General features: G+C 42.4%; 1 protein-coding gene across 6 annotated transcripts in view; it reads left to right on the top strand.

Annotated features, from left to right (window-relative positions):
* Nucleotides 1-25625, top strand: part of LOC144500651 (uncharacterized) — a 36526-nt gene that overhangs the window by 5382 nt on the left and 5519 nt on the right. For 2 of the 6 annotated variants that reach the window (XM_078223932.1, XM_078223933.1), the window contains exon 2: nt 2254-2375. The exons of 1 other annotated variant lie outside the window; for it this stretch is intronic. The gene's annotated coding sequence lies outside the window, so the exon portion shown is untranslated. Of the gene's footprint in view, nt 1-383; nt 403-2253; nt 2376-4364; nt 4421-13081; nt 13596-25625 lie in introns of those variants that run through there. 3 more of the 6 variants (XM_078223935.1, XM_078223934.1, XM_078223938.1) reach the window with 3 other exon arrangements.

Here is a 25625-nt window from a genome sequence, read left to right on the forward strand (position 1 = left end):
GTCATTGGTAAATTAAGATTCTCACAAGCAGCGCGGTTGCTACCCATGGAATCCCATGGCTTAGTTTAGATGCAGTAAGAAGTTTAACAACAGGTTAAAGTCCAACAGGTTTATTTGGTAGCAAAAGCCACACAAGCTTTTGGAGCTCCAAGCTCCTTCAGGTGAGCACCTGAAGAAGGGGCTTGGAGCTCCGAAAGCTTGTGTGGCTTTTGCTACCAAACAAACCTGTTGGACTTTAACCTGGTGTTGTTAAACTTCTTACTTTAGATGCCACAGAGTATTTCTTTATTGCAGAGAATCATCACCGTCTGAAATAAAGTGCCAAATTGCAGGTCTTCGAAAGAAGTGGATAACAGAGTGGACATCACAAGCTACTGGGGTTGTGGATTGCCTCAATTAATGGTATCTTGCCTTCAAGAATTGTATGTGGATTTCTAAACCGCATCCCATGGACCCTTTAGGAGATTGTGTGACAGGAGTTGGGAAGGGTTGCATGTTTTTGATGTAGAGTTCATATCTTTCTGTCCTTTTTCATATGCTTGTGTTCTGTAATTTGGAATTCCGATATTTTCCCCTGTTTATAAATTCATTATTCAAAGTCAGTGTATTTATATTGTTTTTCACAATCACTGGATGCCTCAAGGTGCTTTACAGCAAAGTGAACTAATTTTGTAATGCATTGTTGTAATGCAGGGAACATGGCAGCCAATTTTCACAAAGCAAATTCTCATTAACAGCAATGTGATGACCAAATCTAAATAAATTTATCTGAAAAACACTCCCAAGCTTGTTAATTATGAGACTTGCGAGATGTTTCAAAAGGGAAAATTGACAATATTGAAAGTTAAGTGCTAAGAATAAGTTCAAAGCCAAAAACAGATAACTTAAAAATACTATTTGGAGAAAATGCCTAAAAACTTGGGTAATTTTAATATTTAAAAGCACTGTGTCTTGAATTTATGCAATTGAGACGCGAGACCATTTGCTGCAGCAGCAGCTCATTTATCTTGTATTAAATGTCTGAAGAGAGAATTGTCTTTGAAAGACTGCTTATCAAAGCTGAGGAATGGGCAATGAAATGTAGCATACGCCCTTAAGCATTCGTTACAAAGCTTGCCCTAGAAATTTTAAAGATGCAGTACACTACTGTAAGGGGGCAAATCAGTCTTTATGCAGCCATTGTGGCATTTTACTAAGTGATTATTTTCAAACAGAATCGCTGTAGGATTAGACTAACTCCGCCCCCATTTTTTTGAAAAGGATTTGACTTGTAATCTTTAGCATGAAGATTCATTATTATCCAAATTGTTTCTTTTGAAGGGTATGCAGATTAATAAGGTTTAATATTGTTGAAGGATGACAATTTCGGTCAAAAGCTTTGACATTTTCTATTTCATTCTATTTTCTCTGGCTGTTTTGAAAATGTGCAAAAGTTAATTTCGAATGATTCTTAAAAACAATATCGCCTTTTACCAAGTTTCAATTGGTGAGCAAGGCACCCCACACACCAGGACAGCAGAAATTATTTGAGACATGTTTTTTTAAAACATATATTCATAAAAGCAAAAGATGCTGAGAATCTGAAATAAAACAAAAACCCAGCAGGTCTAACAGTATCTGTGGAGAAAGAAACTGAGCTAACGTTTAAGGACTCTTCAGAGCTGTCTTTTTCATAATTGCAGCCAGTGTCAGCATCTGTAAATGTCCGGCATTGGCTATAAAATAGGACAATTTTCTATGCATCAAACTAATGTGCTTCCAACTCAGTCTCCCTTCAGTGTGAGATTTGCATTTGCTGTTTGTCATCTTGTTTTTCCGTCAGTAAGATGGCCACTTCTGAGTAGCTAAGTATTCACTATAGGTTTGCAGACTAGAGCGAGAGTTTCCACACTTGCATCACCCTACATGACTGCAGCTAAAAGACCACACTTTCTGTACTGTTTTCAAACTGAAGTGCCATGCACTCGAGGGAAGTGCAGGAACATATTGTGCCACTAGGTGCCCTTTTAATCATTTTATTTAATTTTAGCATTGGTGCGCATTATCTTTCTCCGTATTGAACATCTGCTCAATTGCTAAGCCTTTATAGATTATCTTTTGAGCTTTATTCTCTTGCATATGCTGTTTTATATAGTTTTTGACGTTCTACTAACCATTTCATCAAATGTATTTGCACATAAATGTAAAAGGAACCTTTCACTACCTTTCCACCACCCATTCATCCTTAAATGTCCTAAAATTTCTTGCCTCCAGTTAAGCTTTATGCCACCCCTCATGTTTCCTTCATTCATTTGATGACTGTTTTGTCTGATTGTGTACCTCTCTGAAGCACTTTGGGACGTTCATCTTCATTGAAGGTGTTATCTGGGATTCAGGTATGAATTTTCTTTCTATCACTTCTGAATATGGAATACAGTATTACAGGTACTTGAGGGTACAAATGCAACAAAGCAACTTCATTTCTCAGGACTTTGTTTCCCTATTTATCAAAATAAGGATCTAGTTTCTTTTCCCCAAAAGTGTACTTTTATATTCCATAACAAAGTAACTTGGACATTACCAAAAGTAGTTCTTTCCATACAGCATGTGGCACTCTGAGGTGCCTTAATGCAATTCCTTTTATTCATTTGTGGGTTGTCACTGGCTAGCCAGCATTTATTGCCCATCTGTAGTTGCACTTGGAGGGCAGTTGAGAGTCACCCACATTGCTGTGGGTCAGACCAGGTAGGGACAGCAGATTTCCTTCCCTAAAGGGCATTAATGAAGCAGATGGGTTTTTTTGACAATGGTCTTAATTCCAGATTTAAAAAAAAATTCAAATGCTACCATCTGCCGTGGTGGGATTTGAACCTGGGTCCCCAGAACAGTAGTTGAGTTTCTGGATTAAGTCTGGCGATAATACCACTAGGCTATCACTTCCCCTATAATTGCAGCTCCATGTAATAATTACAAAACAGGTTCCATGAAAAAAAAAGTCACTTACAAGGTTTTTACAAAGTTTTCCGACCCTTAATATACAACGGCAGGTAGACTTTGAGACAGTGCCCTTTCTGCAATAAATCTTTGCGGCAGCTGCCCCCAACCTTTAGTGCATCCCTCAGGACATACTCCTGGATCATGAAATGTGCCAGTTTGCAACATTTGGTTATGGACATCTCTTTGCAATGGAAGACCAATGCAGCTCTGGCATGTCCAAGAGCATCTTTCACCAAATAGATGGTCCTTCAGCAGCAAATGATATTTGTCTCTCAGTGCGTCACTGGGAACAGTCCGTAGCCTAGAGTCCTGTATCAAGGAGTTGCTTGGGATGAATCTTGACAAAATTCACTGCATCTCTTTCTGGACCTTGCAGGAATATCTCAGTAGATCTGACAGCATCTGTGGAGAGAGAATAGAGCCAATGTTTGGAATCTGGATGACCCTACAGCAGAGCTGAAGACGAAGGATATTGGACAAGATTGATACTAAGGGTGAGGGGGAGGCTGTAATTGATAGGAATGGCTTTGACAAAGGGAATGTAAATGGTGGTGATGAAGGTAGGACTGGTGCTAAGAGCTTCCATTAAGAGATTGGAATGTATAAATGGCAGAACAAAGGTGCAGAGTATAGGAATGCGACAGATGGCCCTAGTGGGGTGGGGTTTGAAACCAGATGGAATGCTAGATTTTAGAAGCGGGAAAATAAGAATACAAAGTAATAAAAATGGATGAATAAGATGAAAAGAAGAAATGAAATCAAATAGGTGGAGTGGGGGTGGAGGAGAGAGATTATGCTCTGAAGTTGATAAACTCAAATGTTCAGCCTGGAAGACTATAGTTAATCTGAAGGTGAGGTGCTGTTCCTCCAGTTTATGTGGATGCTCTTAGCATCTTTTCTACCACCTTCATCACCATTTTACATTCCCTTTGTCTTTTTGTCTATGCCATTCCTATCAATTACACACCCTTTCCAATATTAATCTTGATCCGATTTTCCTTGTCTTCAGCTCTGACGAAGGGACATCCAGACTCTCAACGTTGGCTCTATTCTCCCGCCACAGATGCTGTCAGACCTGCTGAGATTTTCCAGCATTTTCTGTTTGTGTTTCACATTCCAGCATCCGCAGTGTTTTATCTTGCTGGTCCTTCTTTGAAAAGGCACATTCTAGAAGGAGGTGGGTGACGGTCTCTTTGCCCTCGAGACGGCTGTAGCGGGAATGTGCAGAGGGGCTGATTCAGCTGACCAGCAGGGCTTTTTACAACACCAGCCAAGTTACCTCTTGGTTCTCTCGTTTGTACTCAACTGAATTTCTACAGGATCCATGCTTCTAAATATTAAGCAGCCCCGAGTTTGCATTTTGGTGATTTTGTGTCTTGCTATTTTAGCTGCAGTTGATGCTAAGAAATGATTAGAAGGAACTGAACAGATTACCTTTCATCTTGTAAGTATCTCTCAAAAGTACTTAACAGCCAGTAAATTATTTTTGAAATTGGTAATTGGATGCTTTATTTCCATATAAAAGAATTTGCCTACACAAAGACCCTGATGAGTACCAATGAGGGGGTGGGGCTGGGGGAGGGGTTGTCAGTGTAGTCCAGTTGGGTGTATTGATTGGGGCGTGAATGTTGGCCAGAAAAATACTTGCCTGGCAGGGGTGAAGGCAGGAGGCATGTTGAGGTGAGCTATGGCCTCAACAAACCAGATTTTGTCGTGGGCACAAGGGCAGCATTTCTGTTATTCTTGGCTCCAGAGAAATAAATTTTAAAACTCTCGCCACCTTGGAGTGGCCTCCATCAGTCTCTTTAAAGGTCACTGGTTAAGCTGCTCAACATCTTGTACAAACAGGTTGATCATGCACAGCCACTCTGACTTTGGACCCATTTCAGGTTGAAGTCAGGGAGACTTATCCCCCTTCAAGTCTAGGTCAACTTGCAAAAATGCTGCATTATCAGAGATACTTTTCCAATGTGACTTTGACTGCACCTGCCTAATCATGTGGATCTAAATCTGGGGGCAGGGGACAAGGCTATCCCATTGCAGTAATGCCTGCGATCATGATTTGCCTAAGTTCAGGTAGAGTAAAGGATCAGGGTAGCCAATGAGGTTAAACCGAGGCTTTACCTGATACAATTTTTCAAAGCCACCTCGGTCTTTTGGCTAAGCTGAAGCGTCAGATCAAGCCCGGGAGGGGGTGCAATGCCTCGTCCTGTCAGCTTGGATCTTGTTTGATCGAGCCCAAGATGGGATGCAAAGTTTTGTCTTATTAGCTTGGATCCGGTTTGTCCCTCGTGGGAACCATGATTGGACTTAATTTGAATTGTTTTTATTTATTTGAAGTACCGGAAGGTACCAATAAAACAAAAACATGTTCCTTAAAATGCTCCCAGATGATTTAGATCCACATGATTAGGCAGGTTTAGTCAAAGTCACGTTGGAAAAGTACCTCTGATTAATGCAGCATTCCTGCAAGTTGACCTAGACTTGAAGGGGGACAAGTCTCTGACTTCAACCTGAAATGGATTCTAAATCAGAGTGGCTGTGCATGATCAACCTATTTGTGCGAGATGTTGAGCAGCTTAACCAGTGATTTTAAAGAGACTGATGGAGGTGGTGAGAGTTTTAAAATTTATTTTCCTGGAGCCAAGAATAACAGAATTGCTGCTTTTGGGCCCACGACAGAAAAATCTGGTTTGTTGAGGCCATAGCTCACCTCAACGTGCCTGCTGGCTTGACGTGGGAACTGGGTAATTCCCTATCCTCCTGCAATTGGGATGCTCATTTTGTGCCAACGCCTAACTGGTGCCAATCCAATACTAGCCAGCTAAGGTGATCCTTCAATTTTTCAATTGCAGTTCATGTTCTGAAAAGTGTTTTCATGGGACATGGGTGTCATTGGCTGGGCCAGCATTTATTGCCCATACCTAGTCGCCCTTAAACTGAGTGATTTGCCAGGCCATTTCAGAGGGCAGTTGAGAGTCAACCACATTACTGTGGGTCTAGAGTCACATGTAGGCCAGACCAGGTAAGGACAGCAGATTTCCTTCCCTAAAGGACATCAGTGAACCAAATGGGTTTTTCATGGTCATCAATAGATTTTTAATTCCAGATATTTTAGATATCTACAATCTTCTGACTCACAAGTAAGAGTGCAGCCACTGAAAAATTCTGAATAGTACAAGTAACTTTATTCATCAAGTGATGAGTCAGCACAAAATTAATTATTTAGTTGATATATTGTTTGTGAAATATCTAGTCATTCTGTAAATTTTCTACTTCTGACATTTGGTTTGAATTTTTTGTTTTCTGAATGTATCCATTTTACATTGTTCATGATAATAAGTCATCGAACTGTGTTATAAAGGAATATTGAGATCTCCCATGGCAATGCATGTGGGGAGTTGGCACCGTATAACATTCAGGTCAAACGTAGGATTAGGTACTGGAGCAAGCTTAAATCGGTGCATACAGAAATACGTTGATCCATTTTAAAGTCAAATATTCTGTCCTTATTTTTCTATTTCCTTTATAATTTCCCACACCCACATTTTATAATAGAAATTGACTCTGCAAGTTTGTTTTGCTGCAGTTACACTTTCCTGCCAATGGTAGCACTAATATTCCCTCCATTAGGGCCGTGTAATTGCAATGTGCTTAATTTTAACAATCAGTGTGAATACACAGATTTGTAGAGGAAAAGAGAAAGTTTAAAAGTTTGTCACAAGTAGGCTTACATCAATACTGCAATGTGAAAATTTCCTAGTCGCCACACTCCGGCGCCTGTTCGGATATACTGAGGGAGAATTTAGCATGGCCAATGCACCTAACTAGCATGTCTTTTAGATTGTGGGAGGAAACCAGAGCACCTGGAGGAAGCCCACACACACTAAGAACGTGCAGACTCTGCACAGACAGTGACCCAAACGGGGAATCTGGTGAGAAGTGCACCAGGTGTATATTTTAATAGGTTAATTGATGCCTAATTTAGAATTAATTTATTCTTTCATTATGCTGAAGATCCAGCACAGAAGCGTTATTGTGCCATTCGGCCCATTGTGTCTGCACCGGCTCTCCAAATGAGTGTAATGACTTATGAATTCAGCCATGTGTTTGGGAAGTAATGAGGTTTAGCTCTGTCCCGTAATTGCTGATTCTAATTTCCGTTGTGTGTGGCTACAGCTTTTGTCATAGCCATGTGGCCATTGGGTGCGATAGGCTCTTAATGAACTACCACTGAAACCACCTGTGTGAAGTGATATAGAGTTTCTGGTTTCGAGTATCTTCAGCCTGTTCCTTTCCAACCTCTCCAGTTACAGTTTCCACAGAACCATTTGACCTTATCACTTTCAAAGTCTTGGCTTGAAATCAGCCACTTCTAGTCGCTTTGAGTGGTGATTTAACAGCTCCTTGCTTTGTGATAAAACCGCTGCTTTATAAGACGGGATGGGAATATCTGTTCCTTCATTAGCATTTATTTACTGTGTCGCACATGCTACCTTTTGAGTCGAGTTCTCCAAGCTGCACCTGTCTAATCATTTAAATGTGAGTTAATATTAAAATAGATTGAACATAATTTTTAAAAATTGCTGTTCACTTTGATCATTCCCAGCATTCAAATTAATATTTAATTTTACACAAGGTGGCTTTACTATTGATAGTGCCTGAGCTAATACAATGCCACTTAGAAAGATAGGAGCAGGAGGAAGCCATTTGGCCTTTTGAATCTGCTCCGCCATTCATTACGATCATGGTTGATTATCCAGCTCAACATCCTAATCCTGCTTTTCCCCATAACCTTTGATCCCGTTCGCCCCAAGTGCTATATCCAGCTGCCTCTTGAATACATCCAATGTTTTGGCATCAACTACTTCCTGTGGTAACGAATTCCACAGGCTCACCACTCTTTTTGGGTGAAGAAATGTCTCCTCACCTCCGTCCCAAATAGTCTACCCTGAATCCTCAGACTGTGACCCCTGGTTCTGGACTCCCTCACCACCAGGAACATGCTCCCTGCATCTACCCTGTCTAGAATTTTAAGTCTCTGAGATCCCCCCTCATTCATCTGAACTCCAGCAAAAACAATCCGAACCTAGTCAATCTCTCCTCGCACATCAGTCCCACCATCCTGGAATCAATTGATCTATGGCAAGTTAATTGTGCAGGAGATCAGTGGAGGAGCTGTACATGCTGGCAGGGGCGGCACAGTCATTAGCACAGCTGCCTCACAGTACCAGGGACCCAGGTTTGACTGGTCTTGGGTGACTGTGGAGTTTGCAGGTTCTTCCTGTTTCTTTGAGGGTTTCCTCTGGATTCCTCCTGTATTCCAAAGATGTGCAGGTCAAGTGGTTTAGCCATGCTAAATTGTCCCTTAATGTCCCAAAATGAACTCCGATGCTTGCTTCTACAAAGCTCTTTCAAAACAACACAAAGAAACTATAGGTAGTCAAGAAGGCATAAGGCATGCTTGTCTTTGACCGGGGCATTGAATTTAAAAATTGGCAAGTCATGTTGCAGCTTTATACAACCTTAATTAGGCCGCACTTGGAATATAGTGTCCAATTCTGGTCGCCGCACTACCAGAAGGAGTGGAGGCTTTGGAGAGGGTACAGAAAAGATTTACCAGGATGTTGCCTGGTATGGAGGGCATTAGCTATGAGGAGAGATTGGAGAAACTTGGTTTGTTCTCACTGGAATGACAGTGGTTGAGGGGTGACCTGATAGAAGTCTAAAAGATTGAGGGGCATGGACAGAGTGGATAGTCAGAAGCCTTTTCCCAGGATGGCAGAGTCAATTACTAGGGGGCATAGGTTGAAGGTGCGAGAGGAAAGGTTTGAAGGAAACGTACGAGGCCAGTTTTTTCCACAGGGTGGTGGGTGCCTGGAACTTGCTGCAGGGTGAGGTAGTGGAAGCAGATACGATAGTGACTTTTAAGGGGACTCTGGACAAATACACGAATAGGATGGGAATAGAGGGATATGGTTTTGGCAAGGGTAGGGCTAGTTCAGATGGGCAGCATAGTCAGTGCAGGCTTGGAGGGCCGAAGGGCCTGTTCCTGTGATTTTCTTTGTTCTATAAAAGCAAATTACTGCGGATGCTGGAATCTGAAGCAAAAACAGAAAATGCTAAAAAATCTCAGCAGGCCTGACAGCATCTGTGGAGAGAGAATAGAGCTCAGGTTTCGAGTCTGGATGACTCTTCGAGACATTTGGATTAGCTTTATTCTCTCTCCACAGATGCTGTTAGACCTGCTGAGATGTTCCAGCCTTTTTGTTTTTGTTGGTTGAAAAAGAAACTATAGTTAGACTGAGGATTTTGGTAAAAATCCGACCTTATCCTTAATTTCTAAGGAAGCCTCAATTCTATCGACCAATTTAAGTGATATCTGGAATTCAGTCTGACCAATGTACAATATAAGTTCACCTCGCACAGCTGTGCTGATGTGTCTGATGGCCTTCTTTATTTACTCTCTGGTTTCTCTGGTCTTGCCTGCACAGAGGATGCACACAAATTAGGCTTATGTAGCTGTTAACAAGATATCACCAGCCCTGTAGTCTTATTGGCTTGATTTCTGACATTAGTAAGGAATGTTTTGCTTGTGTAGCTTTTCATGATTAATTAACATAAGCCTCTCTCTTCCCAGTATTCACTTGTATTAACGATTCTACCTTGGTGACATGTTTAAGGCAGTTCATAGGACATCACACCTGAGGGGAGCAGGTTGCAGGAGGGTACAGAGATGCTAAGCATTTAAGTTCAATTGCCTTGGGATCTGAATTCCAGATATCTGATTAGCCAAGTGCCGGAGAGTTACTCGAAAAGTGGCTATTCTTTTTGTACGAGTTTGCACAGAGTTTGGCAGATTGTTCCATGGTAGGAACATCACCAATGAATCTCTCCAGTGGTGGATCTTTGGTTAGGAATCTGAAACAGGAACCGAGTCCCATTCCATTCGTCCTCCCCTTGCATTATCAGGGCCTGTTATCTCCTTATTGTCATGCAAGCTGTAATCTCCAGACTTGCAACATGATGTGATTCAAATTTGGTCTTTCTATATTATTCATTGCATTTACCTGCCATCATTGGAAGAGCATATGCTGAAATACAAGTTCTCAACAAAATAATTGGTTATTATCTCACTTATGGAAACAAAATTTTGGAAAAGGTGGCTGAGTGTAAACAATGTAATCTTTATTTTCCATTTACTTTGCTGTCAATGGCAGCTCTGAGTGCCTAATACAGCATGAGACTGATGGTTGCAGTCAAGTGGCCGTTCTTCAGGTGAAGTGGGTGGATGTGATTGAGTTCTTTGGCCAAAGCTCCAGTTCAAGTCTCACTTCAGGACTTGAAGGCCACAGTTCATAATATGGCCAAACAAATTATTGTTCTGCCTGTAAATCCTTCCTATACACCAGATGGCAGATGGTGAGAGAAGGAGAATTTTCTTGGTCAGCGATATTATAGAAGACAAAAGCAAACGACGACAGCAATCTGTCAAGCATGATCATGGACCAATCCAATGGAGGTCCATAGATGCCTACAACCTCTTAGAACATGACACCAGGGGAGGAACACTGAATTTTACAATTTCTCTTCCAATATTCTCTTGGAGAGGTGTTGCTTTTTCTTTTTTCTGGATAGTATGTTACTTTGTTAGAACACAAGAAAGCTATTCAGTCAACCCTGTCCTTGCTGGCTCTACTAAGGCGCAATTCATGTACTGCCACTTCCCCACATTCCTCCTTTTCAGATATTTAGAAAATGTAGAAAGATTTACAGCTCAAAAGTAAACCCTGCCCGTGGTGCCTGTCCCAGAAACAGGAGCCACCCAGCCAATTGCCATTTTCCAATGCTTGGCCCGTAGCTCTGGAGGTTATTGGACTTTTGGTGCATATTCAGACTCATTTTAAATGAGTTGGGGTTTCTGTCTCAACCACCCTTTCAGGCAGTGAGGTCCACACCCTTTCCACCCTCTGGGTGAAAAGGTTTCTCCTTGTCTCCTCTAATCCTTCTGCCAATCACTTTAAATCTGTGCCCCCCTAGTCACTGAACTCTCTGCTAAGGTAAATAGGCTCCTCTTGTCCATTCTATCCAGGCCCCCCACAATTTTGTACACCTCAATCCAATCTCCCCTCCGCCTTCTCTGTTCCAAGGGAAACAAATTTGTCCAAACAGTCGACCCATTCTTTCCTCGTAGCTGCAATTTTCCAGTCCTGGCAACTTCCTCATAGATGTCCTCTGCAAGTGGAGACGATGGCCTAATGCCATTATCGCTGGGCTATTAATCCAGAAACTCAGCTAATGTCATGGAGACCTGGGTTCGAATCCCACCACAGCAGATGGTGGAATTTAAATTCAAAAAAAATATCTGGAATTAAGAATCTACTAATGACTGTAAAACCATTGTTGATTGTCGGAAAACACATCTGGTTCACTAATGCCCTTTTAGGGAAGGAAATCTGCTGTCTTTACCTGGTCAGGCCCACATGTGACTCCAAAGCCGCAGCAATGTTAACTCTCAAGTGCCCTCTCAAGAGCAACCAGTGACGGGCAATAAATGCTGGTCAGCCAGTGATGCCATGTCCCACGAATGAACAAAAAATGAACTGCACGCAATATAGGAATTGTGGCCGAATTAATGTTTTATCCAGTTCCAGCTTAACCTCCCTGGCCAATAAAGGAGAGGATTCCATTTGTCTTAACCACCTTATCAACCTGTCCTTTTACCTTCAGGAATCTGTGGGCATTCACCCCAAGGTCCCTCACTTCTTCCCCACTTCTCAGTATTCTCCCATTTATTGTGTGTTCCTTTGCCTTGTTTGACCTTCCCAACTTCTCCAGGTTGAATTCCATTTCCACTTTTCTGGCCACCTGCCAGTCCATTGATACCTTCCTGCAGGCTAATTTCCCGCCTCCCTATTGACCACATGATCAATTTTTGGGTTGTCTGAAAATTTCTTGAACATGCCCCCTACATTTTGATCCAGATCATTAATAAATAGCACAAAAAGCAGGGGGTCTAGTACTGAGCCTTGCAGAACCACACTGGCAATAGCTTTCCAGTCGCAAAAGCACCCATCCACTATTACCCTTTGTCACTTCTGATTGTCCGTGAGTCCAGATAACAAGCAAAAGGAGGGATGTTGACCATGAATTGTACCACAGTTGAATCTGATCTAGTTTCCATGTGCCATACACATTTCCAACAGGCCATTGGTAATCTGTTTCCTTGCCGGTATTTTTTTTTACTCCTGCTGGTGGCACGGTGGTTAGCACTGCTGCCTCACAGCACCAGGGACCCCGGTTCGATTCCCAGCTTGGGTCACTGCCTGTGTGGAGTTTGCATGCTCTCCCCGTGTCTGCATGAGTTTCCTCCGGATGCTCCGGTTTCCTCCCACATTCTGAAAGATGTGCTGGTTAAGTGCATTGACTCGAACAGGCGCCAGAGTGTGGCGACTAGTGGAATTTCACAGTAATTTCATTGTGACAAATAAATAAACTTTTAAAAAATGAAGTTTATTTATTAGTCACAAGTAAGGCTTACATTAACACTGCAATGAAGTTACTGTGAAAATCCCCCAATCGCCACACTCTGGTGGTCGTTCAAGAGCAATTATAGCATTCTTACAGGCACTCAGTTCATTTGGCACAGGTTGGAGATCAAACCTGGCACCTTTGTGATCTACAAAGCCCAGTTCCTCACTTCAACCAGTTGAATAGTTAAAGGAGCCCAGAAAGTGTGACTCTAAAGCAGAAGGCCCAAGATCTAATTTCTCATCCGTTAAGCTTGCTCTTAGCCTGGCTAAAATTGGCCATATTTCCTAGCCTCGATTGCTACCCAGCACCCCATGCGAGAAGCGTGTTATATAGACAGTGAGGAGGACAGTCAGTCTCGAGTACATTGCGTCTTCTGGTGAAAGTTTTCAGAACTGAGTAATACATGAAATTGGCAACTCAGAAGACAACAGAAGCATGGTCCATCCCACAGATCTAAATCCCATCATGATTTTTTGCCGTCAAGAAAGGAAGGGTGAATCAAAATAAAATGGTGGGGCAATAAAGCTGTAAATAGTATTCCTGGATAGGAGGCAACATTTATTGTTCTTGGAAGATAACCAGAGAAATGAAACCTGGCGAATGTTTTCGAGTATTCTCATCGAGCAATTTCAAAACATGTTAAAGTTTAAATTCTGATCTAATTTCTTCATAAATAGTCGACTTAGCCCTAATCCACCAGGAAGACAAATTCAGTCCGACAGTAGCAGCCACATAACTTTCTTAAGTAGCCCTTTATTACTCATTTACTAGTGTCAATTGACCTCTACCATGTAACTGAGCTCTGTGTACACACGGGCCCTCAATAAATCATTCCATGTATTACACAGGAAAACAAATAGCTGGCAATGCGCTTAGGGCGGTAGTCCAGCCTCATGCTTCTCTGACGGGGGAAAAATGTTCAAGCTTCATCTCAGTTTATAATGTTGACAGGACAATGTGATCTGAATTCATGCCAATAGTGTTGGCTATTTATTATCCTGTCGTGGATGTTTCCTCGAAGCCTCGTGGATGCTATGACTATTTTGAGGGAATTGCATGTCCTCCCTTTTACTGAAACGTATCTGGTATGTCGTGCACTGGGTAGTGTCTCGATCAGACAACAATATGGCTTTGTGAAAACGTTCTGAATTGAACAGCTTCCCTGTGTTCCTTGATGGCATGTCAGGCGGATTGGGTTCTCTTGTCGCTGCGATAGATATGCCGCATGGAGAGCAGTTGTTCTGAGTTAGTGTTGTCTCATTTTGTGATGTTAGCCCAAATCCTGATTTGCAGATCTGATTGTAAATATTACAAAAATCACTTGGAGTGAAGTCACTGACTTTGTGGCAGAATTACTTGTCTTGTGGGGACCTGACTCTGCTTTCCTCAGATGTTGGGATTGCTTGATGAGAGAGACTTCTTTGTTTTGATCTGGCTTATTCCCTTTATCTTTTTTAAATCCCATGGGCCCTTCATAGAAGTCATAGAATCCCTGCAGTGCAGAAAGAGGCCATTTGGCCCATCGAGCCTGCACCGACAACAATCCCACCCAGGTCCTATCCCCATAACCCCACACATTTATCCTGCTAATCCCCCTGACACTAAGGGACAATTGAGCATGGCCAATCAAACTCACCCGCACCCCTTCCTTGATTTTTAATTCTACTAGCCTGGTTTTGGCCTTTCTAAAGACGTTCATAAAGGAAAGGTTACCTGAAATACACTCGATCTCCATTACACTTACTGACAGCTCCCAGGAGATCACGGCTACTTGAAAAGGGCTGCTCCCTGTCTCCAAGAACTCGTTAATTTACTTTTTTTAGGGGCTGGTAATTTACTCTATGAATCACCTTTTTAAACTCTTCTGACCAACTGAATGCAGGGCAGGTACTCAAGGTATCTGGCCCCTCCCACCCCAAACCTCCTCCCCACCCCCTCCATCACTTTGCCTAGAGGTTATTTTTTTATTTTGCTCATGCAGGGCACCTGAAGGCTTCCTGCTATCTATTTGGGAATCTTTGCAGAGTTGAGTAACCTCAATGTGGGGAGCGCAATCTTTGTGACATTTATCTTTACTTTGTTGTGATCCCTGACTCCTCAGAATTGTTGTTTTTCCCAGAGAGAGAGAGAGTTAATGCTATGCTAGCTAATTCCATCAGAGTTTGAAAGAATTCCAAAAAAATACAATTTCTTCAAGGTCCCTATTTCTTACACCTGTGTTGTGTTTTCCTAAATTGTCCTACAGATTCCAACATTGACTGTCTTTGTATCTAGGTTTGGGATGTCTTTTGCTGTGGGCTCAGTTGACTCATATTTCCTCTTGAGAGAATCTAGAACCTCGGGGGTCACTGTTTAAAAATAAGGGGTTTTTAAAACATTTAAAACAAGTGATGAGGTGAATTTTTTTCGCCGAGAGTCGTGCGTCTTTGGAACTCCCTGATTGAAAAGGCAGTGGAAGCAGAGTCTTCAAATATTTTTAAGGCAGAGATGGATAGATCCTTGATAAGCAAGGGGGTAAAAGGTTATTGGGTGTAGGCAGGATGCAGATTTGAGGTTACTGTCAGATCAGCCATTATCTTATTGAATGGTGAAGTAGGAACGATAGACTGAATGGCCTACTCCTGCTCCCTGTATGTTCTAGAATAACATTTTTCGAATGTGGGAATATTGCATGTGAATCACATGGCTGACCCTATGAAATGGAGTTTGGAGCATGGTCAGATAACCTTAGACACCTCGGACAGGATTTTCCAGCTTTGGGGCGAGTGTGGCCAGAAAATCCCACCCATGGGCTTCCTGATGTAGAAAGACTTTTGGATAATTTAATAAGATGTACAGAATAGTAAACTATAAAATAAATTATATTGCTTAGTTCGTCATTTGGGTCACGCTTTTAATTATCTGAGGTCCACAATCATGTTTCACTAACAAAAATAATTGAGCTGTTTGTATCATTACACTTCCCTGCTTGACGAAGCTTTTTATTCTGAACTCCCACAGTGGCTATTGACAGTGAAGTATGAATAATATCCTCATGGGCATGCAGGCCCAGCCATTCTCAACTGAGGGGGAAGGGACTGTGCTTTTAGAAACAGCAGTGTGTGCCTGTATTGGTCTGCTGAACTGTCATGGTTCATATTGCCTCAGACACACACACCTGCTGCTGGTGGTGGATTTCGCAAAATTTAGTGCTTTTCATTAATAGCATCCACCCTGTCCATCTGCATCACTGCTCAAAACAGGCACAGGGGTCTGGAAAGGGTTGCTGTTTTTGGCCTGAGTAGCCACCTGGAAAATCCACTTCTTACTCACAGAAATCCTTCCTTGCAATCAAAGTACGCAAAATTATCTTCAAGATTGTAATTAATTGGATTTATTATTGTCACATGTATCAGTGTACAGTGAAAAATATTGTTTCTTGCACACTACACTGACAAGACATACCCTTCACAGGGAAGGAAAGGAGAGAGTGCAGAATTAAGTGTTAGAGTCATAACCAGGGTGTAGAGAAAGATCGACTTATTGCGAGGTAAGTCCATTCAAAAGTCTGATGGCAACAGGGAAGAAGCTGTTCTTGAGTCGGTTGGTACGTGCCCTCAGATTTTTGTATCTTTTTCCCAACCGAAGAAGGTGGAAGAGAGTATGTCCGGGGTGTGTGGGGTCCTTGATTATGCTGGCTGCTTTTCCGAGGCTGTGGGAAGTGTAGACAGAGTCAATGGATGGGAGGCTTTGCAGAATATATAACAATTCTTAGCAGGAGAAAAGCAATAAATATTTTCATGGATTAATTCTATCTACTTACCTTCTCTAGAAATGCCTATTAGTAATGGCACTGGCTGCTCTTATACAATTTCGGTTTATATACGTGACTCCAGACCCATAGCAATGTGATTCTTAACTACCCTCTGAAATGGCCTAGCAAGCCACTCTGTTCAAAGGGCAATCAGGGATGGGAGTCAAATGCTGGTCCAACCAGCGATAGCCACATCCCATGAAAGAATAAAGAAAAAAATAATTTTTGAATGCAAGGTTTGTAAGTCAGGGTACATGGCACAGCACTGCAACCTCACAGCGCCAGCGACATGGGTTCGAATCCCGGCTTGGGTCACTCTCTGTGCAGAGTCTTCTCCTTGTGTCTGTGTGGGTTCCCTCCAGGTGCTCCGGTTTCCTCCCACAGTCTGAAAGACATGCTGGTTAGGTGCATTGGCCATGTTAAATTCTCCCTCTGTGTACCCAAATAGGCGTCAGAGTGTGGCGACTAGGGGATTTTTACAATAACTTCATTGCAATGTTAATGTAAGCCCACCTATGACACAGCATCACAGAGGTTTATAGCATGGAAACAGGCCCTTCGGCCCAACTTGTCCAGTCCGCCCATTTTTTTTAACGACTTGGCTAGTCCCAGTTGCCCGTGTTTGGCCCATATCCCTCTATACCCATCTTAGCCATGTAACTGTCTAAATGCTTCTTAAAAGACAAAATTGTACCCACCTCTTCTACTATCTCTTCTACTATCTCTGTTTCAGACACTCACCATCCCCTGTGTTAATAAATAAACTTAAACTTAACATTTTGTAATTATAACATGCTCTGAATAAAGCAAATTATGACCTAGTTATAGTTTTATTTTGAAAATGTTATAACTTTTGTTATAATTGTATAATTGACTCAATATTACATATCTGTCCACTGTCTAAAAGTCAATTCTCAACAATTTCCACAATTAACATTGAAAACATTCGAGAACGTTATATCATCCGTGTTGTGAAATGTATGCAGCTCCTCCTTTGATGGGTTACATGCCCCTCATGCCATTTGCTCAACTCAATTTATTCTTAAGCTGTAGAGGGCAATAAAATGTCAGGTGTAGATTTAAAATTTGCTCACTGGATTTTATTAAGGGTCGCCTTCTGCTTTCAGAATGCTGAAGTATGCTGTTAACTCAGTGATTTACTTAAGTATTTCGGGGCTTAATATCTTAACTTTACATAACATCTGTTGGACTAATTTGTTTCTTGTGTTTCGGAATAATTAGCCCATTCTGAGATAAATGTTTGTAATAAACAACGGTGTTATTATTCAGCTGCATCTCCGTCAATGAATAATGGATCCTTTAAATGAATGTTGCATACTTTTTGATGGATCGTGTGTCCTGAATGAATGAAATAGATACCGATAGATGCTTAGACAACATGAAGTAACATAACTCTCCCTTGTTCAAGTTTCCTCATAATTGAAATTCTCTCAATGTATTGTTGGTCTCAAGAGCATTAAAAGCCTTTGTTCCTCTCTGCAGATATACGTGTAATATAGTAAGGGATTTTCCCACAGGCTTCAGGACCTGAAGTCAGGACCAAATGGGGGTCCTGATCCCTCGCTTGCTGGGGCACAGACAAGGGAAGCCAATTTTCCAGACACGGCCTCCTAATTTGTTGCCCCTCAATTTGTCGGATTAAGGCAGGCTCCTCACTAGGAGAGGTGGGTGTCACTGAACCATGTTGGGTCAGGAAGGTGACTCAAAATGGAGGCACCCTTGATGGGTGAAAATTATTCAAAAGCTCTTTAGAAGAGCCAAGCAAACAGGTTCAAAAGGTTGGTGTCAGACAACAATACACGCTGGATGTAAAACTATTGACATTCAGCAATGCACAATTTTGGGAAATGGTATATGAGTGATAACCTTCGTCCATTTGATTGTACATATTCTTCCCCTCATTAAGGACGGCATGGTGGCACAGTGGTTGGCACTGCTGCCTCACAGCGCCAGGGACCCTGGGTTCAATTTTGGTCTCAGGTGGCTGTCTGTGTGGAGTTCGCATGTTCCCCCCGTGTCTGTGTGGGTTTCCTCTGGGTGCTCCGGTTTCCTCCCACACTCCAAAGATGTGTGGGTTAAGTGGATTGGCTATGCTAAATTGCCCCTTAGTATCAGGGGGATTAGGGTAAATACGTGGTGTTAGAGGGATAGGGTCTGGGTGGGATTGTTGTCGATGCAGGCTCGATGGACCGAAAGGCCACCTCCTGCTCTATAGGGATTTTATTATTAACTTCTCCAGGACCAGTTCAGTTCCCAAACACAACAGCATTGCAATGTTCTCTTCTTGCTTGATTTTGTTCTTTTATTTATTTTCTGCCTCTTTTCTACACTCTTCTAATCCACTCTATTCCTTTCCCGCAACTAATTTGACTTTTGTTCACTGTTTCCTTCTCGGTCATCTGTTCTGTTTCTTTATCCTTAAATTTGATTGTCTGAGGAGATGGACCATTGGGCATAAAGTTCATGAGATCCTGGGTGTGATGTTCATAGAATCATAGAAACCCTACAGTGCAGAAGGAGGCCATTCGGCCCATCGAGTCTGCACCGACCACAATCCCACCCAGACCCTACCCCCACATATTTACCCGCTAATCCCGCTAACCTACGCATCTCAGGACTCTAAGGGGCAATTTTTTCAACCTGGCCAATCAACCTAACCCGCACATCTTTGGACTGTGGGAGGAAACCGGAGCACCCGGAGGAAACCCACGCAGACACGAGGAGAATGTGCAAACTCCACACAGACAGTGACCCGAGCCGGGAATCGAACCCGGGACCCTGGAGCTGTGAAGCAGCAGTGCTAACCACTGTGCTACCGTGCCGCCCCTGTTGACATTGCTATACCATTATTAATTAACATTTCCAACAATTTACTGCATTGCACAGACATGATGGGCCAAAGGACCTTTCTGTGTTGTAAAAATCTATGCCTAAGTGTAGAATGATTCAAAGGTTGAAGAAAATAGTCCATATCGCTCATTATATACTGTCATTCCAGCAATTTCTGGGATACATAAATGACAAAGCCAGTTGGGTTTTAAAGCCATCTTAAGACCTGGACATCTATTCAGAGAATCATAGAATCCCTACAGTACAGAAGAGGCCATTCGGCCCATTGAGTCTGCACCAACTCTGTGAGAGTATGTTACTCAGGCCCTCCCTCCCACCCTATTCCCGTAACCCCACACATTTCCCATGGCTAATCCAGCTAATCTACACGTCTTGGGACAATTTAGCACGGCCAATCTACCCAACCTGCACATCTTTAGACTGAGAGGGGAAACTGGAGCACCTGGAGGAAACCCATACAGACACGGGGAGAATGTGCAAACTCCACACACACTCACCCAAGCCCAGAATTGGACTCGGGTCCCTGGCACTGAGGCAGCAGTGCTAACCACTGTGCCACAGTGCTGCAACTATTGTGACATGATAGAAAATAGATGCTAGAATTTGGCACAGTTGAAACATTAGCCATTTAATCAGTTTTGATTGCACCCTGGTATATACAATGAAATAATGCAAAATACAGTAAATTACAAAGTAGAACTTACGATAGTTGAGGAAAATTTCATAACCAATATAGGGTTGAAATTACTGTTAGCATTTGATCATATGAGTATTTAAGATATGGTTTAAAAAAAACCCATTAATTGTTTATATTCTAAATGAGTTAACACCCCTGAACAGAACAGAATTTTATGAAGTGTGAAATGTTCTTATGATGGCATTGCCAACAATAATTTCAATTCTTGTTTATATTGGAACGGTTCATTAAGTATAATTGGAATGATTTTTACTTTACTGCTGCTGTGCTTTTTTAATTGGTATGGTTTGAATTTAGAATCCAGTTTCAAGTGTCAAATGGAGATTAGTCTCGACTCACAATGCATTGCACAACTCTTTTTTTTAATTGTCCAATATTGAGACCTGGAGGACAAATGTATTAGTTGGTATTAGCGGGGATGTATCGAGATTATGTTTCGATTTGATGGAAGTAGGAAAGCAATCTGTTTATAGCTGTCTGGGGAAACCTTGTGATCATGCGTTAGATGAAATGGATTCAAATTTCCTGCTGTGCCCAGGTTCGATTGATATCTGGTTTCGTGCTGTGCTGAATATAAAAATAGATCAGTAAGAAAGGAGTTTTGTAATTGGTTTTTGTCATTGAGTAAGAGCCAAGGTTAAGAAATTTTGCCAAATGTAAATTTTTATACTGGATCTTCCTTACCGCTATTTTGTTTTTCATTCCCTTGCAATTTTATTTGGCTTTTCTTGATCCAAATTCTTCACCCTGGATTCCAACTTGATTATATAATGTCTTTGTTTGATAGCTGGAATCCCACCTTTTGTTTCTAACCCATTTGCTGTCAATTTTGTGATCTTGTGTCATTGCGAGTGCTGACAATAGAATCATAGAATTCCTACAGTGCAGAAAGAGGCCATTCGGCCCATCGAGTCTGTACGGACCACAATCCCACCCAGGCCCTATCCCCATTACCCCATGTATTTACCCTGGCTAGTCCCCCTGGTACTAAGGCAGAATTTAGCATAGCCAATCCACCTAACTCGCACATCTTTGGACTGTGGGAGGAAACCGGAGCACCCGGAGGAAACCCACGGAGAATGTGCAAACTCCACACAGTGACATGAGGCCGGGAATCGAACCTGGGTCCCTGGTGCTGTGACACGGCAGTGCTAGCCACTGTGCCACCACATGGGACAAGCTCCCAGCTAGTGTACTTGTCGTCCCCCTGAATATGAAGTGGTTGTAATGTGCAAAGGAGTTTGCTTTTCAATTGATTTGCAATTGAACCTGTTTTTCTGAGAAAATATTGGCGTGACATTTGAAAGTTTGACAGTGACAAAAACAAATCTATTGTATATATTTTGTTTCTTCAGTGATATTTCTGCATATGTCCCAATAATTTGCAGGTTAGGTCATAGTTTTCAGTGTTTTTTTTAAACCCTAATTAAGATGTTCTATATTACAGAGGAGGTGATGGCCTAGTGGCATTACCGCTAGACTGTTAATCCAGACACTCAGCTAATGTTCTGCAGACTTGGGTTCAAATCCCGCCATGCCAGATGGTGGAATTTGGATTCAATAAAAAATATCTGGAATTAAGAAGCTACTGATGACCATGAAACCATTGTCAATTGTTGGGAAAAACCTATCTGGTTCACTTATATCCTTTTAGGGAAGGAAATCTACAGTCCTTACCCGGTCTGGCTACCTACATGTGACTCTAAAGCCAATGTGGTTGTCTCTCAACTGCCCTCTGAAATGGCCTAGTAAACCACCATTTCAAGGGCAACTAGGGATGAGCAATAAATGCTGGCCAACCAATGACACCCTTGTCCCATGAATGAATAAATGTAAAAAATGTAAAAACTTTTGGAGTACCAGGTAGCACAAGTTAGCAGGTTACCTGTTCTCAAGTCAGTAGCTAATCTCACATGATGCACTGTGATCTTTGGACCCTCCATCCAAAAAGCATCTGGTCTTCTCTTCTCACTGATCAGACTCTGGGAAATCACACACTTCACACCATAGTACAGCAGCATTTCATCAACCACAGACAGGTATGTTTGTATCTGCCTCATCAATTTCCTACTTTTTGACACTTGCCAGGGCCACTATCTTACATAGAATCATAGAATCCTACGGTGCAGAAGGAGGCCATTTAGCCCATCAAGTCTACCCAGGCCCTATCTCCATAATCCCATGCATTTACCCTAGCTAGTCCCCCTTACACTAAGGGGCAATTTAGCATGGCCAATCCACCTAACCTGCACATCTTTGGACTGTGGGAGAAAACCGGAGCACCTGGAGGAAACCCACATAAGACGCAGGGAGACTGTGGAGTTTGCACATTAAGGGCAAGCTTACTGTCCCCTGGGTTCAATTCTGTTTTCTCCCTCATTTCTTTAATGCTTCAGGCAGGAGGCCACCATAATTTTACAAATTGTGAATCTATGCCCCTGATTTACACTTCTGAGATACAAGTGGGCCCACAAGTTCTGCTCCTACATACCGTTGTTGAATGGCCTTATCCATAAGATGTAGGAGCAGAATTAGGCCATTTGACCCATCGAGTCTGCTCCGCCATTCAATCATGGCTGATATGATTCTCATCCCCATTCTCTTGCCTTCTCCCCGTAACCCTTGATCCCCCTATTGATCAAGAACCTATCTATCTCTGTCTTAAGGACACTCAGTAACCTGGCCTCCACAGCCCTCTGTGGCAATGACTTCCACAGATTCACCACTCTCTCTCTGGCTGAAGAAATTCCTCCTCATCTCAGTTTTAAAGGAGCGTCCCTTCACTCTGAGGTTGTGCCCTCAAGTTCTAGTCTCTCCCACTAGTGGAAACATCCTCTTCACGTCCACTTTATCTAGGCCTCTTAGTATTCGCTAACTTTCATTTAGATCTCTCCTCATCCTTCTAAACTCCATCGAATGTAGCCCCAGACTCTTCAACCGCTGACAAACCCTTCATTCTTGGGATCATTCTTGTGAACCTCCTCTGGACCCGCCCCCCCCCCCCCCCCCAAGGCCAGCACATCCTTCCTTAGGTCTGGAGCCCAAAACTGCTCACAATATTCCAAATAGGGTCTAACCAGAGCCTTGTACAGCCTTGGTGTACATCCCTGTTCTCGTATTCTTAAAGGACCACGGAAAGCCATTCAGAGGACCCAAATTCATTTATTCATCTTCCATGTTAATTTTAAGAATATTCCATTATGCAAATAAACTCCTGGTGCCAGCTTTGCTTTGGTGGCGGCATTCTCTGAGCTGGTACTTGGTGAGTTCAATCCCCATTCAGAGAACTAAAATGATCTGGACTTACTCTTCAATGCAGTTTTGAGGGAGTGCTGCACTGTTGAAGGTACTGTCTTTCAGACTGAACATTAGATTGATACCTGACCCACCACCCCCCCCCCCCCCCCCCCCTCCCTGCCCCTCACCTAGGCTGGATGTAAAAGATCTCATGAAATTATTCATACAGCAACAGAGGAATTCCTTTGGTGTCCTGGCCAATCACTCAACCAACACCTCCAGAACAGATCATCTGGTGAGTGATCTCACTCTGCAGCATTTGGAGGGAGATGATGATGCAGTGGTAATGTCACTGGCCTACTGAACCCAAGGCCCAGGTTAATGCTCTGTGTGTGTGTGTGTGTTCAAATATGGAATTTGAAATCAATAAAATCTGTGAGCATGTTATTGTTGTAAAAACCCATCTGGTTCACTAATGTCCTTTAGGGGAGGAAATCTGTCAGCCTTACCCGGTCTGACCTACATGTGACTCCAGACCCACAACAATATGGTTGATTTTTACCTGTGCAGAAATAGCCGAACAACAAGTCACTCAGTTCAAGTGCAATTAGGGATGGACAATAAATGCTGGCCTTGCCAGTGATGCCCACATCCCATGAAAGAATTTTTAAAAGACCGCATTACAACAGTGACTACATTCCAACATGCTTAATTGACTGAAGTTCTTTGAATTATGCTTAGGTGCAATAAAAGTGGGAAGTTATTTCCTTGCTGAAATGTTTTTAAATTATTTTATTGCGGTACTGCGAAATATCACATCATCAAACATCCTTTCAAATCTGAAACTGGATTCAATCAACCACAGATAGGTCAGCACAGTGGTTAGCACTGCTGCCTCACAGCACCAGGGACCCGGGTTTGATTCCCGTCTTGGGTGTGGAGTTTGCACATTCTCCCCGTGTCTGCGTGGGTTTCCTCCGGGTGCTCCGGTTTCCTCCCACAGTCCAAAGATGTGTGGGTTCGGTTGATTGGCCATGCTAAAATTGCCCCCTAGTGTCAGGGGGATTAGCAGGGTAAATACACGGGGTTGTGGAGATAGGACCTGAGTGGGATTGTTTTCGGTGCAGACTTGATGGGCTAAACGGTCTCCTTCTGCACTGAAAGGATTCTATGATATAATAGATGAAAGTTACGCTTCGTTGTCAGTTACAAAGATTAGAGGAAAATGGCCTGGCACAGATTTGATGTCAATTCCAGTTTGCACAAATTGGTAGAAAAAACTTTTCCTAATCTGGCACTGAAAGTGAGAATGGGGATAAAATAGAACATGAGGTAAGATGGAGACATCTTCACCCATGTATCTCATGTATGCTATATTTGACTTGCCAAAGAATGAGAATCCAATCTAAAATATTCCTCTTTTATTCTTGTTTTTTAAATAAGAACAAGTAGAAAGTGTTTATTTTTGTATAATTGCTTGTACCTTTTTTTTTGCTAAAACACTGAGAGAATTTAATCCTGCCCTCCGCTGTTTTAAGGGTAGTGACAAAACTAGTACCAAAACTAGACAAACGTATTGCTGAGCCAGGAGAGCTTTTCAAGAAGCCTAAATTAACATTCCATTCAACTGTATTTTAAATTCCATCCGGGGACAGGGAAAGATGATATTCCCGATACCAACCACTGAGAAAGTCATGAGGTAAAATTAACATCAGCTTAGGTAAGTTTCATGTGTGAATGTTTCCCTGTACCTGTTTTCTGACAGCTTCTGTGACCATTGGGGTGGCACAGTGGTTGGCACTGCTGCCTCACAGCACCAGGGACCCAGGTTTAATTCCAGCCTCGAGTGACTGTATGGAGTTTGCACATTCTCCCGGTGTCTGCGTGGGTTTTCTCCGGGTGCTCTGGTTTCATCCCACAGTAAGAAGTCTCACCAACACCAGGTTAAAGTCCAACAGGGTTATTTGGTAGCAAAATCCACTAGCTTTCAGAGCGCTGCTCCTTCAGGTAAGTGGGAGTTCTGTTCACAAACAGGGCATATATTTGTGAACAGAACTCCCACTTACCTGACAAAGGAGCAGCGCTCCGAAAGCTAGTGGATTTTGCTACCAAATAAACCTGTTGGACTTTAACCTGGTGTTGTGAGACTTCTTACTGTGTTCACCCCAGTCCAACGCCGGCATCTCCACATCATTCATCCCACAGTCCAGAGATGTGCAGGTTAAATGGATTGGCCATTTAAATTGTCCCTTAGTGTCAGGGTAACTTAGCAGAGTAAATATGTGGGGTTATGGGGATTGGGCTTGGGTGGGATTCTTGTTGGTGCAGGCGTGATGGGCCAAATGGCCTCCTTCAACACTGTAGGGATGCTACGATTCATTTGGGTTGAGTGACAAAACAACTGGACGAGAATTTCTTGTCTATTTTCAATTCTTTCCTATCATTGTGCATTGGTAAATGACAATACCTCTTAGAGATTTTTAATATGACTGCAACTTGTTAATGTTGTGTTACGGT

Source organism: Mustelus asterias, chromosome 11 (genome assembly GCF_964213995.1).
Source record: "Mustelus asterias chromosome 11, sMusAst1.hap1.1, whole genome shotgun sequence".
Taxonomy (NCBI): domain Eukaryota; kingdom Metazoa; phylum Chordata; class Chondrichthyes; order Carcharhiniformes; family Triakidae; genus Mustelus; species Mustelus asterias.